The sequence below is a fragment of the Schistocerca serialis genome, chromosome 1 (assembly GCF_023864345.2).
Source record: "Schistocerca serialis cubense isolate TAMUIC-IGC-003099 chromosome 1, iqSchSeri2.2, whole genome shotgun sequence".
In the NCBI taxonomy this organism is placed as follows: domain Eukaryota; kingdom Metazoa; phylum Arthropoda; class Insecta; order Orthoptera; family Acrididae; genus Schistocerca; species Schistocerca serialis.
The window spans coordinates 426,529,485-426,550,612 of NC_064638.1; the positions used below are offsets into that span (position 1 = coordinate 426,529,485).

Below are 21,128 nucleotides of genomic sequence, written 5' to 3' on the forward strand. Positions count from 1 at the left end.
CCTGCCTGCACTGTAGGCAAGCCCACTTTTTACTGCAGTGCCCCAATCTCCAGTCCCCCCCCCTCCTGTAATACCTGCAACCTCCCTCATCCTACATACTCCCAGAAATGTAAGGACCGACCCCCTCCTACCACTCCTGAACTCACCGTTCCTGTCCGCCCTCTGGTCGCCCCCACCCCTCCCAGCAATTCCCTTCGCCTGCCCACTACTGCTGAGGACATCATCAGATTCCTCACCATTGTCCTTCAGAATGCTCATCCTTTTCAGCGCCCGCACACCCTCCAAGAGATTCCTGCACACCCTTGCCACCCACCGCATGGATGCCTTCCTCCTCAATGAAACCTTCCTCCAACCCCACCACACCGTCCACACTTCACCCTACCTCCTCCACTGCACCGATAATACCCTCCCGATTGCGCGCGGCGGAGTTGCCATTGGTCACCACCGCCAGATCCCCGTTCAGCTCCAACCTCTCCTTCCCGACCCCACCGAACACCTGATCCTTAGTCTCTTCTGCCCCAGCCTTACCGCAACCTAGGCCACCATCTATGTCCGCCCTAACGCCCCTATTCCCTTCGACTTCCTCTCCCACACTGACCGTACCTGCTCCTCCTACGTGATCACCGCCGACCTCAACATCCATAGTCGTTCCGCTGCCCAGTTACGGCAGTGGCATCGGTTCCTCTCCTCCCTTCAAGGCGCCCTTATCCCCCAGCACACCTGTCTCGAATCCAACTCCACTCCCGATGTTATCCTTTCCTCCCCCAACCTCCTTGGCCACATAATGGTGGATGTCATGGAGCCTATTGGTAGCGACCATCTCCCTGTCCTCCTCACCATTTCAGACGGTCGTCGCCCCCACCCCACCCTCACAATGACCCTCCCCCTAAGTACGTCCATGACTATTCCCATGCCAACTGGAATGCCTACTGGGATACCTTTTCCACCCAGGTAGATAGCCACTCCTTCACCTACCACCACCCTGACGATGTAACCCATGTGCCCTCCTTTCTCCAGCAGACCTTGTCTGAGGCTGTGGAGGCCCATGTCCCTACTGTCGCCGTCCACCCCCACTGTCCTACCTTACCCCCACAGGCCGTCCTCTCCAGCGACACATTCGTAATTTGCTCACGGCTAAGAAACGCCAGGACTGGCGACAGACATGCACCCGTTTAAATGCTACCCTACCTATCAACTCGTCCAAATTCTGGTCGGCCTTTCGTCGCCGTACCGGAACTAACCCGTCCCCCTATTATCCTCTTCTCCATGATGATCACACTTTCCCTGACTCCCTTAGTAAGGCCAATCACTTTGCCTCCTACCTCTCCGATGTTTTCTCTATCCCCGATGATCCCCAGTTCGATTACTCCCTCTTCCCGGATATCTGCGATCGAACTGACACCTCTGTCCCTCCCCTCGCACCTGGTTTCCAGTACTTGGACAACATTGCACACACGGAATTCAATGCCCCTATCACTACACAGGATCTCATTGCTACACTCCGCACAAAACGCAACACCGCTCCTGGTCACGATCATGTCACCTACCGTCACCTTTGTGAAGCTCCTGTCTCTTTCCTCTCCAACCTGGCCAGGCTCTACAATGTAGTCCTGTCCACTGGTTACTACCCCGACCTGTGGAAAACCTCCCATATCCTGATGTTCCTTAAACCTGGCAAACCGCCGTCTGCTGTCTCCTCCTACCATCCCATCAGCCTTACCTCGGTCTTCAGCAAGGTCCTAGAATCTATCCTCACCCGCCGCATCCACCAGCATCTCTGCCAGCACTGCCTCCTTCCCGTTACCCAGTGTGGCTTTCGGCCATCCTTCTCTTCCGACGATCTTCTCCTTCACCTCACTAATCTCCTTTCTGACCAGCTTAATTCCCGTCACTCCGCAATCTTGCTCTCCCTGGGGCTCGAACGAGCTTATGACCGCGTATGGCATTACGGCCTCCTCTTCAAGCTCCAAACCTTCGCCCTTCCCATTAACTATGTCCGTCTGATCGGCTCCTTTCTCTCCCACCATCCTTCCTACGTCACCATCCATAACTCCGACTCCTACATCTTTTTCCCCTCCGCCGGTGTGCCCCAAGGCTCCGTCCTCTCCCCCCTTCTGTACTTTTTGTATACGGCAGACATGCCGCCGCCGACACCTCCCGCCTACCTTCTCCAGTTTGCCAATGACACCGCCTTCCTTGCCCTTGCCCCCATCCTGCAGTGCCCCCAACACCTTCTCTAATCCCATCTTGACCGGTTCACCGCTTGGTGCAACCGGTGGTTGCTCAAGGTCAATCCCTCCAAAACCCAGGCGATCATTGTAGGCAAAACCACCCCTTCCTTCCCCCTCCTTGATTTCTATCTCACCGTCTATGGCCGCCCTATCGCTCTCACTCCCACCCTTAAGTACCTTGGCGTCACCCTTGACCGTCGCCTCTCCTGGACTCCCCATCTCTGGACAGTCCAAGCCAAGGCACACTCCTGACTCCATCTCCTCAAACTCCTTTCCGGCCCTACATGGGGTCTGGACCCCTCCACCATCCTCCACACCTATAAATCCCTCATCCGCCCTATCCTTTGTTATGCCCATCCGGCCTGGATCACTGCCCCCCTGCCTTTTATAAATTCCTACAAATCCTTGAACGCCATGCTCTCCACCTCGCCTATCACATCTGTCTCCCCTCCCCCACGTGGATCCTGTATGATCTCATCCCCTTCCCCCACCTCCTCCTTTTCCTTGAAAGGATACGGATCCTGTACACCTCCCACAAACTCGATCCTCCTCATCCACTTGTCTCACCCATCCTCTCCCACCCCCGCCCGCTGCCACGCCTGTATTCCCACATCCCACCCAGTCTCCATCTCTCCACCCTCCTTACCCTCTCCCAAGGTGGCTTCCACCAGCTCCCCCTCCCTGATGATGTCCTCCTCCCCTCCATCTACCCCTCCTATCAACTTTGATCCTCCCACCATACTTCCTGTGTACTTTCCTTTAGGCACCCTCCCTCCCTTCTCTTCCCTTACCTTCTCTTTCCTTTTCCCTCGTCCCCTCCCTCCTCTCCTCTTCCCCTGGGCTTCCCCTCCCCCTTCCTCCCTTCCCCTATCTCCCTTGCCCATGACATCTCTGCTCTCCCCTTTCCGTCTCCCATTCCCCTTCCTCCTCCTCCGCTCTTGGCAGGTCCCCAGATTTGCACACGCTCAGTGTACATTCACGCGCCGGAGATCATTGCCATCAGTGTCTCGTGTGTGTGCCCTCGTTTGTGTTTAGTGTTTGTTCGCCATCACGCCACCATCGTTCACGAGTGCCGTCGCCATCATCCATGTTATGTGCGCCGTGTGAACTAGTGTTAGTGATGTTTCTCGTCCAGCGTGAACGGCTCCATGTTTTTTTGTTTTTTAGTGTCTACGTTTTTGCCCACTGTTTTGACTGTATTCTCTGTGCCACCTCTGTGTAATACTTATTGTCAAACCCAAGGCTGAAGAGCGGTGTACTATGCTGCAGACCTTTGCATAAGGTGTTTAAAATCACAATAAAGAAAAAAAAGCGGTTTTTCCTTATCGCTTCTCGGCCTTTTGGCTAAGAAGCACCCCGCGGTCAGAGCGGTCCGTTGTGCTCTGTAGCGGGTCGTGAGTCGCGTTTCGTGGTCGTGGTCGTTTTCGTTTGTTCTTGGTTTTTCCAGCGTTGATGTTTTTGCGGTGAATGTGTCGAACCGGTCGAACAGTATTCAATGCATATTCGACAGAGCAGCGAGACGGCCAACGGCCTTTGAAATACAGGAATGGAAATTTGGTGATCTGAAAGTACCGGAAAATGACGTCGACACCTTTCAACTGGATATTGCACTATTCTCGTTATTCGTGAAATTTCTCGACCAAGAGAAATACGAAAAGAATGGCCTGGCACTCGCGGGCAAACATCCGTTCCGCTACTTCGATGGAACAGTCGGAACAGTGCATATAGTGCCATCTCGCTTTGGGACACGGACTGTGCGGGTATTTAACGTACCTTCTGAGTGTCCCAATGAAGTAATCGGCCGTGTCCTGTCGCGGTATGGCAAGGTGCTTAGCGTAACGAATGAAAAATGGGGCAGTGCCTACCATTGCCAGGGCTACAGCAGAGTATGTAGTGTTCGTATGGACCTCTGCCAGCACATACAGTCGTACTTAAATATTGACAGTACAAGGGCACAGGTTACCTATATGGGGCAACCACAGACACGCTCCCTCTGTCAATCTATGGAGCATCTATGCGTGAAATGCCCGCGCAGGCGCCCTGTGCAACTGCTGCGGGAACGCACTGAAGGTGACAACCTTGTGCCTCTTCTCAGCGAGATAGTGGCGGGTGCTGCCCACCAAACCGCTGAGAGAACTGACGAATCGACCCCGGGTCCGTCAGGCGAGGTGAAAACGGTACCTAGTGCATCTGTTGACAGCCCTATTGAGATTGTCTCGGACCAGACGCCCATAGTGGAAGTACCGCCCGCGGCACCTAGTGCGGCTACTGTGGCCAGTGATGTTGTCAGTAGAACAGATGGAGGTAGTTCTTCCTACCCCACCCCCGACGTCAGATGACCATGTGGTCGCTAAGTCCCCCCTGCGTCGTCACAGGCGCAGGAAGGCGAGCCAATAACAGCAGGCGTTGGAGGAGGGCGTCATACGTCTCCCTCCTGAGAGCAGCAGTGAGGCTGAATCTCAGGCCTCATCAGTTACACGGTCTGTTTCAGCTGACCGTTCGAACGGTATGTGGAAAACTTCTCGCCAATTAGAAGCACTCATTAGTTCATCACGAGATCGAGGAGCAGTCCCCGCAAAGCGTAAAAATGAACAGGGTAGTGAACAGCCGCTGCAGCGCACTCGCACCCTCTCACATACCGCTGCGACTGAGCCGTCTGCGCCGTCCGGCTCGGACTATCCCGCCGATGGGGGAGGACTGAACTGGGCTGACGACGAAGACGACGAAATGCGTGATTGAGTGGGCTTGTTCCCACATGAGCTATCTGGTATTTGTCTTTAGCATCCGGGGTGATGTAGCAGGGTTACAGTTTCGATATTTACACACCTGCGAACATACAACCATGACCTCATCTGACGTTACTTTCTCTGTGTTGCTTTCTTATGCCTGCAATTGACCGTCAGCTGGGAGCCCTCTCTCTTTTAACAGTAAATATCAACTCCATCTCCAACCCAGTAAAATTACGCTCTCTGAAGGGCTTTCTGCGCCTTGGTGCATTTAATGTGGTTTTTCTCCAGGAGGTTTGTGCCCCATTTCTCTCTGACCTGGTTGGTTATGAGGCACTATATAACATCGACCCTGACGCCAGGCGGGGCACTGCTTTGCTATACAGATCAGAGTTAACTCCATCCGATGTTACAAAACTACCCAATGGTCGCGTTCTTGCATGTATCATTCGGGATGTACTTTTTATTAACGTCTATGCTCCTTCAGGAGCTAATCACCGGCATGACAGAACAACACTTTTTACGTCAGATATCACCCTTTTCTTGACAGCTCGTCGTCTTATCGTGTTTGGCGGAGATTTCAACTGTGTGGTAGCCGATGCTGATCAGGTCCCAACGCCTATGAGGTGTGAAGCACTCACTTCACTCCTTCAGGCGGCTGACCTTAATGATACGTTGCGCCACTTTCATCCCACCTACACACAATTTACTCACATATACCCCACTGGGGCAAGCCGTATTGACCGTGTTTATGTCTCTGCTGATTTGATTCCTGCCCTTTGTGCTGTCCAAGTCATTCCCGTGGCCTTTAGTGACCACTGTGCATACTCTTGCTCCTTGCATATCATGGGTCCAACCCCAGTTCCTCGGGGCACCTATTGGAAGATGAATACACTTCATCTCCCAACACCTGAACTTCGCACTCTTGTCACGAAAACATTGCGGGATTGCATCGCGACTGCATCGAGGTACAACACCACTGAGGTTTGGTGGCTCTGCTGTGCGAAGCTGCGGCTGCGACGTGTTATCCAGCAACATAGACGCGAAGTCGCACACTGGAAGCATAGCACATTAGACTTGTATCAACAATGTCTAAATGATGTACTAACTCTTCCTGCTGACAGGTATGACCAGCTACGCATGCGCCTCAACAAAATTAAAGCGACAATCCTTCGCTTCTCTCGGGAGAAGTCCGAGGGGATGGTGGTGGGTGCCATTCCGCATCCCTGATTGAGGGCGAGAGGCCATCCATCTATCACCTAGCCTCTGAAAGGAATCATGCATAGAAGAACACCATTCTACACCTTAAAACAGACGATGGAATGCGCCTCACAGATACATGTGAAGTCCTCAAATACCTAACAGACCATTATACGCACCACTTTCAGGATGTTGAGGTAGACGTCGCCGCCCAACGAGCACTTATCGGTGGTGTCCCGACTTCATTGGATAGTCGAGACCGCGACTGTTTGACCGAGCCACTCACAGTCGCTGACCTCACATCTGTCCTCTGTGCCTGTCCGAGACAAAAATCACCTGGCCCTGATGGTTTCCCTTATGAATTCTACCAACAATTTCGGTCATCTGGCACCAAGCTTGGGCTAATATCAACCACCCAGCCCTTCCCACAGAAGTTTCAGCGCTATGGTATCGCGTTGTAAACAATTTAATACCCACTAATCATCGCCTGGCGGCCATCCGCCTATGGCCCTCGGCTGCTTGCGGCCGATGTGGTGACGTAGACACCAGAGAGCATCGTCTCTTATGCCCTCACGTCACAGAAGTGTGCTATTAGCGCTGATCGGTGGGACTACACTGGACTATGTGCCAATCGACTGGTTCCTTACCCCTGATATTCAGACCAACCCCCGAACACGACGTAACGCAATGGTGTGGCTGTTGGGCCACACCATTTTCACGATCTATGACTTTTGCCTCACCGATGCTGTCTCTTTCATGGACTACCTTTGGAGCCAGCATCGCCTGACGGAATGTGACCGGAAATATACCATTACTTTTGCAAGATTTCTTAAAGTTGCAATGGTTCATGGTTATCAAAAGGTGTTCCTGGCTGAGTAAGGCACCTCGTATAAGAATTGCCTGAGTGTACCCCTGGATCTTTGTCACTGGGACTTTCAAACTACCCTTGACTTACCCATACCCCAGATTTGATATTGGCCTTCTGGGCGTCACTAGAGTAGACTGTTCTATGATACTGATAATATGGAAATTGGTAACATGGAAATTGTGTGAACCTTGTATGAAAAATTATTGGAAAATAGGAAAACACATAATCTATCTTAGAGGATTATTACTTCGTTAATTCTATGGGCGATGGGATTATCTCGCCAGTTTCGTTTGAGTGTACTGCCTTTGCTGTTTTTTTATTTTGCCTTAATTTCTGTCTTTATTTATTTGTTTCTATTTAGTTTTTAACATCATCACTTGCCTCACACCTGCAGAGGGAAGTGTGTTTCTGAGGAGTGTGTCTTCGCCCTCTGAGGCATATCAGAGTATGCCTCCGCTTTTATTTTCGGTTTATGGCAATAAATCTTGCTACTAACAGCACCCTGCTTTACGTGCTGCATCGACACTAGAGGATGGCGGCATTTTTGGAGAGGAAAAGGTAGGGCTGTAGGGGAGGTAGGAGGGAAAAAAAAGTGTACTATCTGTTCTTATCAGCTTGGTATCTGATACGTCCTGCATCACACGACCAGAATATTAAACTCAATTTTGGCTTATGACGGACTGCTAGGGGCTTGCTCCACCTCTGTCGTGGGTTGCGAATACAGGCGCGGCAGTGGGCAGGGGTGGGAGAGGATCGGGGAGACGAGCGGGTTAGGAGGATCAAGTTTACGGGAGGTGTACAGGATCCGTATCTTTTCGAGGAAAAGGAGGAGGTGGGGGAAGGGGATGAGATCGTACAGGATCCGCGTAGGGAAGGGGAGACAGATGCGATAGGCGAGGCGGAGAGCATGGCGTTCAAGGATTTGGAGGGATTTGTAAAAAGCAGGGGTGCGGAGATTCAAGCTGGATGGGCATATCAATGGATAGGGCGGATGAGGGATTTATAGGTGTGGAGAATGGTGGAGGGGTCCAGACCCCACGTACGGCCGAAGAGGAGCTTGAGGAGACTGAGTCGAGAGCGTGCCTTGGCTTGGATTGTCCGGAGGTGGGGAGTCCAGGAGAGGTGACGGTCGATGGTGACGCCAAGGTACTTAATGGTGGGAGTGAGGGCAATAGGACGAACATAGATGGTGATGTATAAATCAAGGAGGCGGAAGGAAGGGGTGGTTTTGCCTACAATGATCGCCTGGGTTTTGGAGGGATGGATCTAGAGCAACCACTGGTTGCACCAAGCGGTGAACCGGTAGAGATGGGATTGGAGAAGGTGTTGGGAGCGCTGTAGGGTGGGGGCAAGGGCAAGGAAGGCGGTGTCATTGGCAAACTGGAGAAGGTGGACGGGGGCTGACGGCGGCGGCATGTCCGCCGTGTACAAAAGGTACAGAAGGGAGGAGAGGACGGAGCCTTGGGGCATACCGGCAAAGGGGAAAAAGGTGTAGGAATCGGTGTTATGGATGGTGACATAGGAAGGACAGCGGGAGATAAAGGAGCCGATCAGATGGACGTAGTTAATATGAAGGGCGAAGGTTTGGAGCTTGAAGAGGAGACGGGAATGCCATACGCGGTCATAAGCACGTTCGAGGTCCAGGGTGAGGAAGATTGCGGAGCGACGGGAATTAAGCTGTTCAGAAAGGAGATGAGTGAGGTGAAGGAGAAGGTCGTCGGAAGAGAAGGACGGCCGAAAGCCACACTGGGTAACGGGAAGGAGGCAGTGCTGGCGGAGATGCAGGTGGATGCGTCGGCTGAGGACAGATTCCAGGACCTTGCTGAAGACCGAAGTATGGCTGATGGGACGGTAGGAGGAGACGGCGGACGGCGGTTTGCCAGGTTTAAGGAACATGAGGATACAGGAGGTTTTCCACAGGTCGGGGCAGTAACCGGTGGACAGGACTACATTGTAGAGCTTGGCCAGGGTGGAGAGGAAAGAGACAGGAGCTTCACGAAAGTGACGGTAGGTGACACGATCGTGACCAGGAGCAGTGTTGCATTTTGTGCGAAGTGTATCAATGAGATCCTGTGTAGTGATAGGGGCATTGAGTTCTGTGTGTGCAATGTTGTCCAAGTACTGGAAACCAGGAGCGAGGGGAGGGACAGAGGTGTTAGTTCGATCACAGATATCTGGGAAGAGGGAGTAATCGAACTGGGAATCATCGGGGATGGGAAAAACATCGGAGAGGTAGGAGGCAAAGTGATTGGCCTTACTGAGGGAGTCAGGGAAAGTGTGATCATCATGGAGAAGAGGATAATAGGGGAACGGGTTAGTTCCGGTAAGGTGACGGAAGGCCGACCAGAACTTGGACGAGTTGATTGATAGGGTAGCATTTAAAAGGGGGCATGTCTGTCGCCAGTCCCGGCGTTTCTCAGCCGTGTGCAAATTACGAATGTGTCGCTGGAGTTGCCGGTGGCGTCGTAGTGTGTCCGGGTCACACGTGCGGGGGAAGGCACGGTAGAGACGACGGGATTCACGGAGGAGGAGGACGGCCTGTGGGGGTAAGGTAGGACGGTGGGGGTGGACGGCGACAGTAGGGACATGGGCCTCCACGGCCTCAGACAAAGTCTGCTGGAGAAAGGAGGTTGCGTGGGTGACATCGTCAGTGTGGTGGTAGGTGAAGGGGCGGCTATCGACCTGGGTGGAAAGGGTATCCCGGTAGGCACTCCAGTTGGCACGGGAATAGTCATGGACGTACTTAGGGGTAGGGTCATTACGAGGGTCTGGGTGGGGGCGACTACCGTCTGAAATGGTGAGGAGGACAGGGAAATGGTCGCTACCAATAGGCTCCAGGACATCCACCGTTAGGTGGCCAAGGAGGTTGGGGGAGGAGAGGATAACATCAGGAGTGGAGTTGGATTCGGGACGGGTGTGCTGGAGGATGGGGATGAGGTCGCCTTGAAGGGAGGAGAGGAACCAATGCCACCGCCGTAACTGGGCGGCGGAACGACTATGGATGTTGAAGTCGGCGGCGATCACATAGGAGGAGAAGGTACGGTCAATGTGGGAGAGGAAGACGAAGGGAATAGGGGCTTTAGTGCGGACATAGATGGTGGTGCAGGTAACGGTAAGGCTGGGGCAGAAGAGACTAAGGATCAGGTGTTCGGTGGGGTCGGGAAGGAGAGGTTGGAGCTGAACGGGGATCTGGCGGTGGTGACCAATGGCAACTCCACCACGCGCAATCAGGAGGGGATTATCGGAGCGGTGGACGAGGTACGGCAAAGTGCGGACGGTGTGGTGGGGTTGGAGGAAGGTTTCATTGAGGAGGAAGACATCCACGCGGTGGCAAGGGTGTGCAGGAAGAGGTTCTTGTTGGCGGGAAGGGAGCGGATGTTGTGGAATCGGATACGGTGCTGTCGCGAAATTACAGGGATCTAAACGAGGGTGTCAAGACGGGAGAAGGTGAAATGGGCCTGGTTGTTGGAGTAGGTGGCGTACATTTTGGGTTGGAAAATGGAACGGGCGGCGAGGGAGATTTGTTGGAGGGTGTGGGGGCGCTGAAAGGGATGAACATTCTGAAGGACGATGGTGACGATCCTGATGATGTCCTCAGGGGTGGGGGGGGACGAAGGGAATTGCCAGGAGGGGTGGGGGCGTCCAGAGGACGGACAGGGATGGTGAGTTCAGGAGTGGTCGGAGGGGGTCAGGCTTTACACTTTTGCGAGTAGGTGGGATGGGGGAAATTGCAGGTATTGCAGGAGGGAGGGGATTGAAGGTTAGGGCACTGCCGGTGGAAGTGCGCTTGCCTACAATGTGGGCAGGTGGGGGCCTTGCGGTACTCAGCTGTCGGGTGTGCGTTATAGCGCAGACACCTCTGGCAGCGCAGGGATTGAGGAGGGGAACGGGAGGGGTCGACCTTGTAGCGCTGGTTGCAGAGGAGGGCACCCTCCTTCAGGGGACGGTCAATGGAGCGGGCGTCCTTGGAGAAAACCCGCATAAGGTGAGTGGGGCCGGCCGAGTTGAAAATGTGGCGCACCGCCTGCACCTCCAGCATGGGATGCGCCTTGAGCTCCGCCAACACCTCCTCCTCCGTGATCGACTGACTGAGCCGAGGGATCACGGCGGTGAGGGTCGGCGGGCGACGCAGGGGTTGGGGTTGGCGGGTAGGAGATGGAGAAGGAGCAGGGGTGAGGGAGGCGTTGGGGCCAAAACGGGTGATGGGGAGGCGGGAGAGGATGTCAGTATGGAGGGTTGGGCTGGGGGGAGGAGATGAGAACAGAATCCTGTCTGGGAGTGAGGAGAGAGGTGGGGGCACCTGGGAAGTGTTGGCGGAAGAGGAGGGACAGATTCCGGGCCTCGAGATGGGAAGGATTAGGACGGGAGAGGAGGTATTTGTATAAAGAGTGGGGGAAGTAGGAGGAGGAGGAGGAGGAGGAGGTGGAGGGAGCAGGGCCAGGTGGGGAGACATCCATGGCACCCTGTGGGGGGGGGGGAAGGAGGACAGGGCGGGGCCTTTTTGGGAGCAGAGGAGGTGGTGGTGCCACTAGGGCGTTTTATGGCGGCAGAAGGGCGGGTGGTGATATGAGGGACGGGAGCTATAGGGAGGTGGTGGGAAGGGACAGGTCCCGGCGTGGACGCAGCAGTCGGCGCCGGAGATGGTGACGGTGAAAGCGACGGCGACGGCGACGGCGACGGCGACGGCAACGGCGACGGCGACGGCGACGGCGACGGTGGCGGCAGTGATGGCGAAGGCGAAGGGGAAAGCTGGGCATGGACAGTGGCCCGACGGGCCACCACCCTAGCTGGAGCTGCAGTGACAGGCTGGGGGAGTGGGGGGAAAGGATCAGATCGAGAGGAGCGGGAGGAAGAAGCTGGAGAGGGGGCGACAAAGAGCGAGGGCGAAGGGAGAGTGAGAAGAGGTGGGATGGAAGGATTGGGGTGTGAGTGGGCACACCATGTTATAGTGGTGGTGGCGGCGGAAGGGGAAGTATAAACTATGGCTGTGGTGGTAGTGGTGGCGGTGGTGGTGGGGGTGGGGGCGGACATGACGACAGGGGGTAATAAAAACGCACAGGACGAAAAGGAAAGGACACAAACTGGGGACAGACGAAGACAAAGACGAAGACGGACGAAGACGAATCAAGACCAGGGTCGGATGGCGACGGCGACGGCGACGGCGGGTGGCAGGAACGCCGCAGCTGCTGCTGCTGCCTCGGATGGGGCTGGCTGGCTGGCTGGCTGGCTGGCTGGCTCGATGGACCGCTGCTGTCGCAGGAGGACTGGCTGGCTGTTGCCGGCTGGACCGCCGCTGCAGACTGGGACTGGTACCGGGACCGCTGCTTCTTCTTCTGCTGCTGCTGCTACTGCTGCTGGACCACTGCGGCTCTGCTTGGCTGGCAGGCTGGCTGGCTGGCTGGCTGGCTGGGTGGCTGGCTGGCTGGCACCTGCAATACACCTAACGCTTCGATTAGAGCCGAAAGGCCAATCGAAGGGTGGTATCCTATCCAGAGTATCGCCGAAGATGCAGCCGCATTACGCTAGAATGGTAATTTATGGGGGCACAGGACAGTGCCTTCGGATGCCTCGTTAGCGTCTCTTATGGTCCGGTCACAGATAATTTTAATTAAAATTTTGGAATTATAATCTTAGCTCCTCGCGAACGTCGTCGTCGTCGTCGTCGTCGTCGTCGTCGCCGCCGCACGCACGCAGAATACGTGTGTACACACGCACACACACATATGCAGTAGGCGGTGGACGATGTAAGCACTTGGCTAGGTGTAGCTCGCGCCAGTATAGCTCGCGGCAGCCTGGCGCTGCTGTGGGGCGGCCTCACGGCTTCTCCGCTGCCCTGGCAGCTAGCGGCGTTCAAATGGGAGTCGCAGTTTACTCCTCGACATGGAGGGTAGTACTGGGTGTTGACGAGTGCTCTCGCATTTTGTCGTTCCTTCCGGCACTTGCTTTTGCGATATTTTCGACGGTCGCCTGTTGCCATATCGGCCCGCACCAGCGTGTGTCACTCCCACATGTGGAGCGCACATGCTGCAAGCATTTAGGCCCTGACACTGCGGTTTTACATCTCTGGCGGTACTCCGCAAGGATACCGCCCTTCGATTGTACCATTCCGCACTAATTGAAGTGCTAGGTTTTCCGGCCTGTTAGGAGACTGCTTCTGCACAATGTGCGAGGACAATTTTGCTGGTTGCGAGCTACCCACCGATTTTCTAGCTGTACGTATTGCCCTTAATCCAAAGGTCACAGGTGACTGTCGGGCTAGAGACGTACGTCCCATCACCGTTCTTAACACTGATTATAAGTTGGTGGCACAAAGTGTGGCTTCACATCTTAAACAGGTAATGAATAAGGTACTTTGTCCCACTCAATCATGTGGCGTTTCGAATCGAACCACCTTCACCGCTGCTTCTATATACCGTGATGCTGTCTTACTCACCCACCGCCGACGCTCGAACCCCGGCTGCAATTGATCCCTAGATTTCGCCGGTGCCTTCGATAGGGTCTCCCATCCTTACCTGCTGGCCGTTATGTCGCGGATGGGTTTCGGGGAGCACTTCATAAGAGTCATCCGGCACTTCTTGGATGGAGCAAATTCCACAACCATTGTGAACGGCTGCAGATCACGACCAATTCCCATCAGACGATCAGTTCGACAAGGGTGTCCCTTGTCAGTGTATTTTATCGCTTTGGACCCCGTGCTGCGTGACATCGGACGGATGGTCGATGGTGTTCCTTACCCAGGCGTCACCTTCCGCAGTGCGGCATACGCGGATGGTGTAGGTGTGTTTGTAGCAAACGCCAGGGACATCGATTCAGTTCGCCGAGTCCTCCACGTTTATGGACGAGCATCCGGTGCCATTTTAAAATCCAACAAAATGGTGCTAATCCCACTAGGACCACGATCATTGACCATCGAGCGCCCATGGTTCCGGATTGTAGGGGAACAACGTATCTTGGGTCTTGAGGTGACTACCTGTCCGCAGCGCATCTTAACACTCACGTGCAGGCGGATTCTCACGCGCATCAGAGGACTTAGCGTGAGTCACACTGATCGACGACTCGACCTCCATCATTGAATCCAACTGATTAATACTTACATCCTATAACGGGCATGGTATGTAGCACAACTCCTTACGCTACCGAAACAAACCAGCAGAGCCATCTCACAAACAGTATATTGCCTGTTGTGGCGGCATGCACTATTCAAAGTTGATGCACAGACTTGTACACTGCCAAAGGTCGATGGTGGCCTTGGACTCATTGACTTTCCCCGCAAATGTGCGGCAATCCTGATTCACCGTATCGCCACTTTGCGTGAGATTGACCCAGGTGGGACAACAGCGGTGCTTTTCGACCGTTATCGCCCACAATCGGCGCGTGAACCAGTATGTTTGACACATATTACATTCCGGATGACGGCAGTCAAGGTCTATTACCTCAATCAAAGTTACGTCCTAACAGTGGCCACTGAAAAGGCACGCACATCGAAGCGCCTTTACTAGGCGCTTCGAGAGCCAGCCCACACCACATAAATTGGAGGACAGACGACCGTCGGTCATCTGGCACCAAGCTTGGGGTAATATCACCCACCCAGCCCTTCCCACAGAAGTTTCAGCGCTATGGTATCGCGTTGTAAACAATTTAATACCCACTAATCATCGCTTGGCGGACATCGGCCTATGGCCCTCGGCTGCTTGCGGCCGATGTGGTGACGTAGACACCAGAGAGCATCGTCTCTTATGCCCTCACGTCACAGAAGTGTGGGACCTTGCACGTGTGCTATTAGCGCTGATCGGTGGGACTACACTGGACTATGTGCCAATCGACTGGTTCCTTACCCCTGATATTCAGACCAACCCCCGAACACGACGTAACGCAATGGAGTGGCTCTTGGGTCACACCATTTTCACGATCTATGACCTTTGCCTCACCGATGCTGTCTCTTTCATGGACTACCTTTAGAGCCAGCATCGCCTGGCGGAATGTGACCGGAAATATACCATTACTTATGCAAGATTTCTTAAAGTTGCAATGGTTCATGGTTATCAAAAGGTGTTCCTGGCAGACTAACGCACCTCGTATAAGAATTGCCTGAGTGTACCCCTGGATCTTTGTCACTCGGACTTTCAAACTACTCTTGACTTACCCATACCCCAGATTTGATATTGGCCTTCTGGGCGTCACTAGAGTAGACTGTTCTATGATACTGATAATATGGAAATTGGTAACATGGAAATTGTGTGAATGTTGTATGAAAAATTATTGGAAAATTGGAAAACACATAATCTATCTTAGAGGATTATTACTTCGTTAATTCTATGGGATATGGGATTATCTCGCCAGTTTCGTTTGAGTGTGCTACCGTCGCTGTTTTTTTTTTTATTTTGCTTTCACTTCTGTCTTTATTTATTTCTTTCTATTTAGTTTTTAACATCATCACTTGCCTCACACCTGCAGAGGGAAGAGTGTTTCTGAGGAGTGTGTCGTCGCCCCCTGAGGCGTGGCAGAGTATGCCTCCGCTTTTATTTTCGGTTTATGGGAATAAGTCATGCTACTAACAACACCCTGCTTTACGTGCTGCGTCGGCACTAGAGGATGGCGGCATTTTTGGAGAGGAAAAGGTAGGGCTATAGGGGAGGTAGGAGGGAAAAAAAGTGTAGTATCTGTTCTTATCAGCTTAATATCTGATACGTCCTGCATTGCACGACCAGAATATTAAACTCATTTTTGGCTTATGACGGAGTGCTAGGGGCTTGCTCCACCTCTGTCGCGGGTTGGCCCATCATTGCAGTACCGCCGGGATCGGCCCACCTAAAATTAATTAAAACACAGCCTGAAATGGGTTAACATTCTGCAGTGATCAGATATTCCGCTGGTAGCAAAACCTGTCGTAGTTGTTGATGTGCCCAGTAGTTAGTTGCTTACACACCACGATTTCTTTTAATTAATTTAAAATTATCTTAAGAAATTTTTTTTTTTTGGTGTTAGCCAGACCGCACTTGCAGCCGCATTACGCTAGGCTGGTAATTTATGGTGGCACAGGACAGTGCCTTCGGATGCCTCGTTAGCGTCTCTTATGGTCCTATCGCAGATAATTTTAATAATATTTTTTGGAGTTATAACCTTAGCTCCTCGCGAACGTCGTCGTCGTCGTCGTCGTCGTCGTCGTCGTCGCCGCCGCACGCACGCAGAATACGTGGTACACACGCACACACACATATGCAGTAGGCGGTGGACGATGTAAGCACTCGGCTAGGTGTAGCTCGCGCCACTATAGCTCGCGCCGGCCTGGCGCTGCTGTGGGGCGGCCTCACGGCTTCTCCACTGGCCTGGCAGCTAGCGGCGTTCAAATGGGAGTCGCAGTTTACTCCTCGACATGGAGGGTGGTACTGGGCTGTTGACGAGTGCTCTCGTATTTTGTCGTTCCCTCCGGCACTTGCTTTTGCGATGTTTTCGACGGTCGCCTGTTGAAATATCGGCCCGCACCACCGTGTGTGACTACCACATGTGGAGCGTACATGCTGCAAGCATTTAGGCCCTGACACTGCGGTTTTTCATCTCTGGCGGTACTCCGCAAGGATACCGCCCTTCGATTGTGCCATTCCAGCACTAATTGAAGTGCTAGGTTTTCCGGCCTGTTAGGAGACCGCTTCTGCAAAATGTGCGAGGAGATTTTTGCTGGTTGCGAGCTACCCGCCGATTTTCTAGCTGTACGTATTGCCCTTAATCCAAAGGTCACAGGCGACTGTCGGGCTAGAGACGTACGTCCCATCACCGTTCTTAACACTGTTTAAAAGTTGGTGGCACGAAGTGTGGCTTCACGTCTTAAACAGGTAATGAATAAGGTACTTTGTCCCACTCAATCATGTGGCGTTTCGAATCGAACCACCTTCACCGCTGCTTCTATATACCGTGATGCTGTCTTACTCACCCACCGCCGACGCTCGAACCCCGGCTGCAATTGATCCCTAGATTTCGCCGGTGCCTTCGATAGGGTCTCCCATCCTTACCTGCTGGCCGTTATGTCGCGGATGGGTTTCGGGGAGCACTTCATAAGAGTCATCCGGCACTTCTTGGATGGAGCAAATTCCACAATCATTGTGAACGGCTGCAGATCACGACCAATTCCCATCAGACGATCAGTTCGACAAGGGTGTCCCTTGTCAGTGTATTTTATCGCTTTGGACCCCGTGCTGCGTGACATCGGACGAATGGTCGATGGTGTTCCTTTCCCAGGCGTCACCTTCCGCAGTGCGGCATACGCGGATGGTGTAGGTGTGTTTGTAGCAAACGCCAGGGACATCGATTCAGTTCGCCGAGTCCTCCACGTTTATGAACGATCATCCGGTGCCATGTTAAAAGTCAACAAAATGGTGCTAATCCCACTAGGACCACGATCATTGACCATCGAGCGCCCATGGTTCCGAATTGTAGGGGAACAACGTATCTTGGGTCTTGAGGTGACTGCCTGTCCGCGGCGCATCTTAACACTCACGTGCAGGCGGATTCTCACGCGCATCAGAGGACTTAGCGTGAGTCACACTGATCGACGACTCGACCTCCATCATTGAATCCAACTGATTAATACTTACATCCTATAACGGGCATGGTATGTAGCACAACTCCTTACGCTACCGAAACAAACCAGCAGAGCCATCTCACAAACAGTATATTGCCTGTTGTGGCGGCATGCACTATTCAAAGTTGATGCACAGACTTGTACACTGCCAAAGGTCGATGGTGGCCTTGGACTCATTGACTTTCCTCGCAAATGTGCGGCAATCCTGATTCACCGTATCGCCACTTTGCGTGAGATTGACCCAGGTGGGACAACAGCGGTGCTTTTCGACCGTTATCGCCCACAATCGGCGCGTGAACCAGTATGTTTGACACATATTACATTCCGGATGACGGCAGTCAAGGTCTATTACCTCAATCAAAGTTACGTCCTAACAGTGGCCACCGACAAGGCACGCACATCAAAGCGCCTTTACTAGGCGCTTCGAGAACCAGCCCACACCACATAAATTGGAGGACAGACGACCATCGGTCATCTGGCACCAAGCTTGGGCTAATATCAACCACCCAGCCCTCCCCACAGAAGTTTCAGCGCTATGGTATCGCGTTGTAAACAATTTAATACCCACTAATCATCGCTTGGCGGCCATCCGCCTATGGCCCTCGGCTGCTTGCGGCCGATGTGGTGACGTAGACACCAGAGAGCATCGTCTCTTATGCCCTCACGTCACAGAAGTGTGGGACCTTGCACGTGTGCTATTAGCACTGATCGGTGGGACTACACTGGACTATGTGCCAATCGACTGGTTCCTTACTCCTGATATTCAGACCAACCCCCGAAAACGACATAACGCAGTGGTGTGGCTCTTGGGGCACACCATTTTCACGATCTATGACCTTTGCCTCACCGATGCTGTCTCTTTCATGGACTACCTTTGGAGCCAGCATCGCCTGGCGGAATGTGACCGGAAATATACCATTACTTTTGCAAGATTTCTTAAAGTTGCAATGGTTCATGGTTATCAAAAGGTGTTCCAGGCTGAGTAAGGCACCTCGTATAAGAATTGCCTGAGTGTACCCCTGGATCTTTGTCACTCGGACTTTCAAACTACTCTTGACTTAACCATACCCCAGGTTTGATATTGGCCTTCTGGGCATCACTAGAGTAGACTGCTCTATGATACTGATAATATGGAAATTGGTAACATGGAAATTGTGTGAACGTTGTATGAAAAATTATTGGAAAATTGGAAAACACATAATCTATCTTAGAGGATTATTACTTCGTTAATTCTATGGGCTATGGGATTATCTCGCCAGTTTCGTTTGAGTGTGCTACCGTCGCTGTTTTTTTTTTCCTTCATTTCTGTCTTTATTTATTTCTTTCTATTTAGTTTTTAACATCATCACTTGCCTCACACCTGCAGAGGGAAGTGTGTTTCTGAGGAGTGTGTCGTCGCCCCCTGAGGCGTGGCAGAGTATGCCTCCGCTTTTATTTTCGGTTTATGGCAATAAGTCTTGCTGCTAACAACACCCTGCTTTACGTGCTGCGTCGACACTAGAGGATGGCGGCATTTTTGGAGAGGAAAAGGTAGGGCTATAGGGGAGGTAGGAGGGAAAAAAAGTGTAGTATCTGTTCTTATCAGCTTAATATCTGATACGTCCTGCATTGCACGACCAGAATATTAAACTCATTTTTGGCTTATGACGGAGTGCTAGGGGCTTGCTCCACCTCTGTCGCGGGTTGGCCCGGCATTGCAGTACCGTCGGGATCGGCCCACCTAAAATTAATTAAAACACAGCCTGAAATGGGTTAACATTCTGCAGTGATCAGATATTCCGCTGGTAGCAAAACTTGTCGTAGTTGTTGATGTGCCCAGTAGTTAGTTGCTTACACACCACGATTTCTTTTAATTAATTTAAAATTATCTTAAGAAATTTTTTTTTTTTGGTGTTAGCCAGACCGCACTTGCAGCCGCATTACGCTAGGCTGGTAATTTATGGTGGCACAGGACAGTGCCTTCGGATGCCTCGTTAGCGTCTCTTATGGTCCTATCGCAGATAATTTTAATAATATTTTTTGGAGTTATAACCTTAGCTCCTCGCGAACGTCGTCGTCGTCATCGTCGTCGCCGCCGCACGCACGCAGAATACGTGGTACACACGCACACACACATATGCAGTAGGCGGTGGACGATGTAAGCACTCGGCTAGGTGTAGCTCGCGCCAGTATAGCTCGCGCCGGCCTGGCGCTGCTGTGGGGCGGCCTCACGGCTTCTCCACTGGCCTGGCAGCTAGCGGCGTTCAAATGGGAGTCGCAGTTTACTCCTCGACATGGAGGGTGGTACTGGGCTGTTGACGAGTGCTCTCGTATTTTGTCGTTCCCTCCGGCACTTGCTTTTGCGATGTTTTCGACGGTCGCCTGTTGCCATATCGGCCCGCACCACCGTGTGTGACTGCCACATGTGGAGCGTACATGCTGCAAGCATTTAGGCCCTGACACTGCGGTTTTTCATCTCTGGCGGTACTCCGCAAGGATACCGCCCTTCGATTGTGCCATTCCAGCACTAATTGAAGTGCTAGGTTTTCCGGCCTGTTAGGAGACCGCTTCTGCAAAATGTGCGAGGAGATTTTTGCTGGTTGCGAGCTACCCGCCGATTTTCTAGCTGTACGTATTGCCCTTAATCCAAAGGTCACAGGCGACTGTCGGGCTAGAGACGTACGTCCCATCACCGTTCTTAACACTGTTTAAAAGTTGGTGGCACGAAGTGTGGCTTCACGTCTTAAACAGGTAATGAATAAGGTACTTTGTCCCACTCAATCATGTGGCGTTTCGAATCGAACCACCTTCACCGCTGCTTCTATATACCGTGATGCTGTCTTACTCACCCACCGCCGACGCTCGAACCCCGGCTGCAATTGATCCCTAGATTTCGCCGGTGCCTTCGATAGGGTCTCCCATCCTTACCTGCTGGCCGTTATGTCGCGGATGGGTTTCGGGGAGCACTTCATAAGAGTCATCCGGCACTTCTTGGATGGAGCAAATTCCACAATCATTGTGAACGGCTGCAGATCACGACCAATTCCCATCAGACGATCAGTTCGACAAGGGTGTCCCTTGTCAGTGTATTTTATCGCTTTGGACCCCGTGCTGCGTGACATCGGACGAATGGTCGATGGTGTTCCTTTCCCAGGCGTCACCTTCCGCAGTGCGGCATACGCGGATGGTGTAGGTGTGTTTGTAGCAAACGCCAGGGACATCGATTCAGTTCGCCGAGTCCTCCACGTTTATGAACGAGCATCCGGTGCCATGTTAAAAGTCAACAAAATGGTGCTAATCCCACTAGGACCACGATCATTGACCATCGAGCGCCCATGGTTCCGAATTGTAGGGGAACAACGTATCTTGGGTCTTGAGGTGACTGCCTGTCCGCAGCGCATCTTAACACTCACGTGCAGGCGGATTCTCACGCGCATCAGAGGACTTTGCGTGAGTCACACTGATCGACGACTCGACCTCCATCATTGAATCCAACTGATTAATACTTACATCCTATAACGGGCATGGTATGTAGCACAACTCCTTAC

At 52.8% G+C, this 21,128-nt stretch overlaps 1 non-coding gene and 2 pseudogenes across 1 annotated transcript; all 3 read left to right on the forward strand.

Annotated features, from left to right (window-relative positions):
* Window positions 1-7,565: 7,565 nt before the first annotated feature.
* Window positions 7,566-7,759, forward strand: LOC126424043 (U2 spliceosomal RNA). Its single transcript, XR_007576158.1, has one exon. It is a non-coding gene; the product is annotated as a U2 spliceosomal RNA (small nuclear RNA).
* A 7,866-nt stretch (window positions 7,760-15,625) lies between these two features.
* Window positions 15,626-15,838, forward strand: LOC126423168 (U2 spliceosomal RNA; annotated as a pseudogene).
* A 3,275-nt stretch (window positions 15,839-19,113) lies between these two features.
* Window positions 19,114-19,326, forward strand: LOC126421306 (U2 spliceosomal RNA; annotated as a pseudogene).
* Window positions 19,327-21,128: the final 1,802 nt, after the last annotated feature.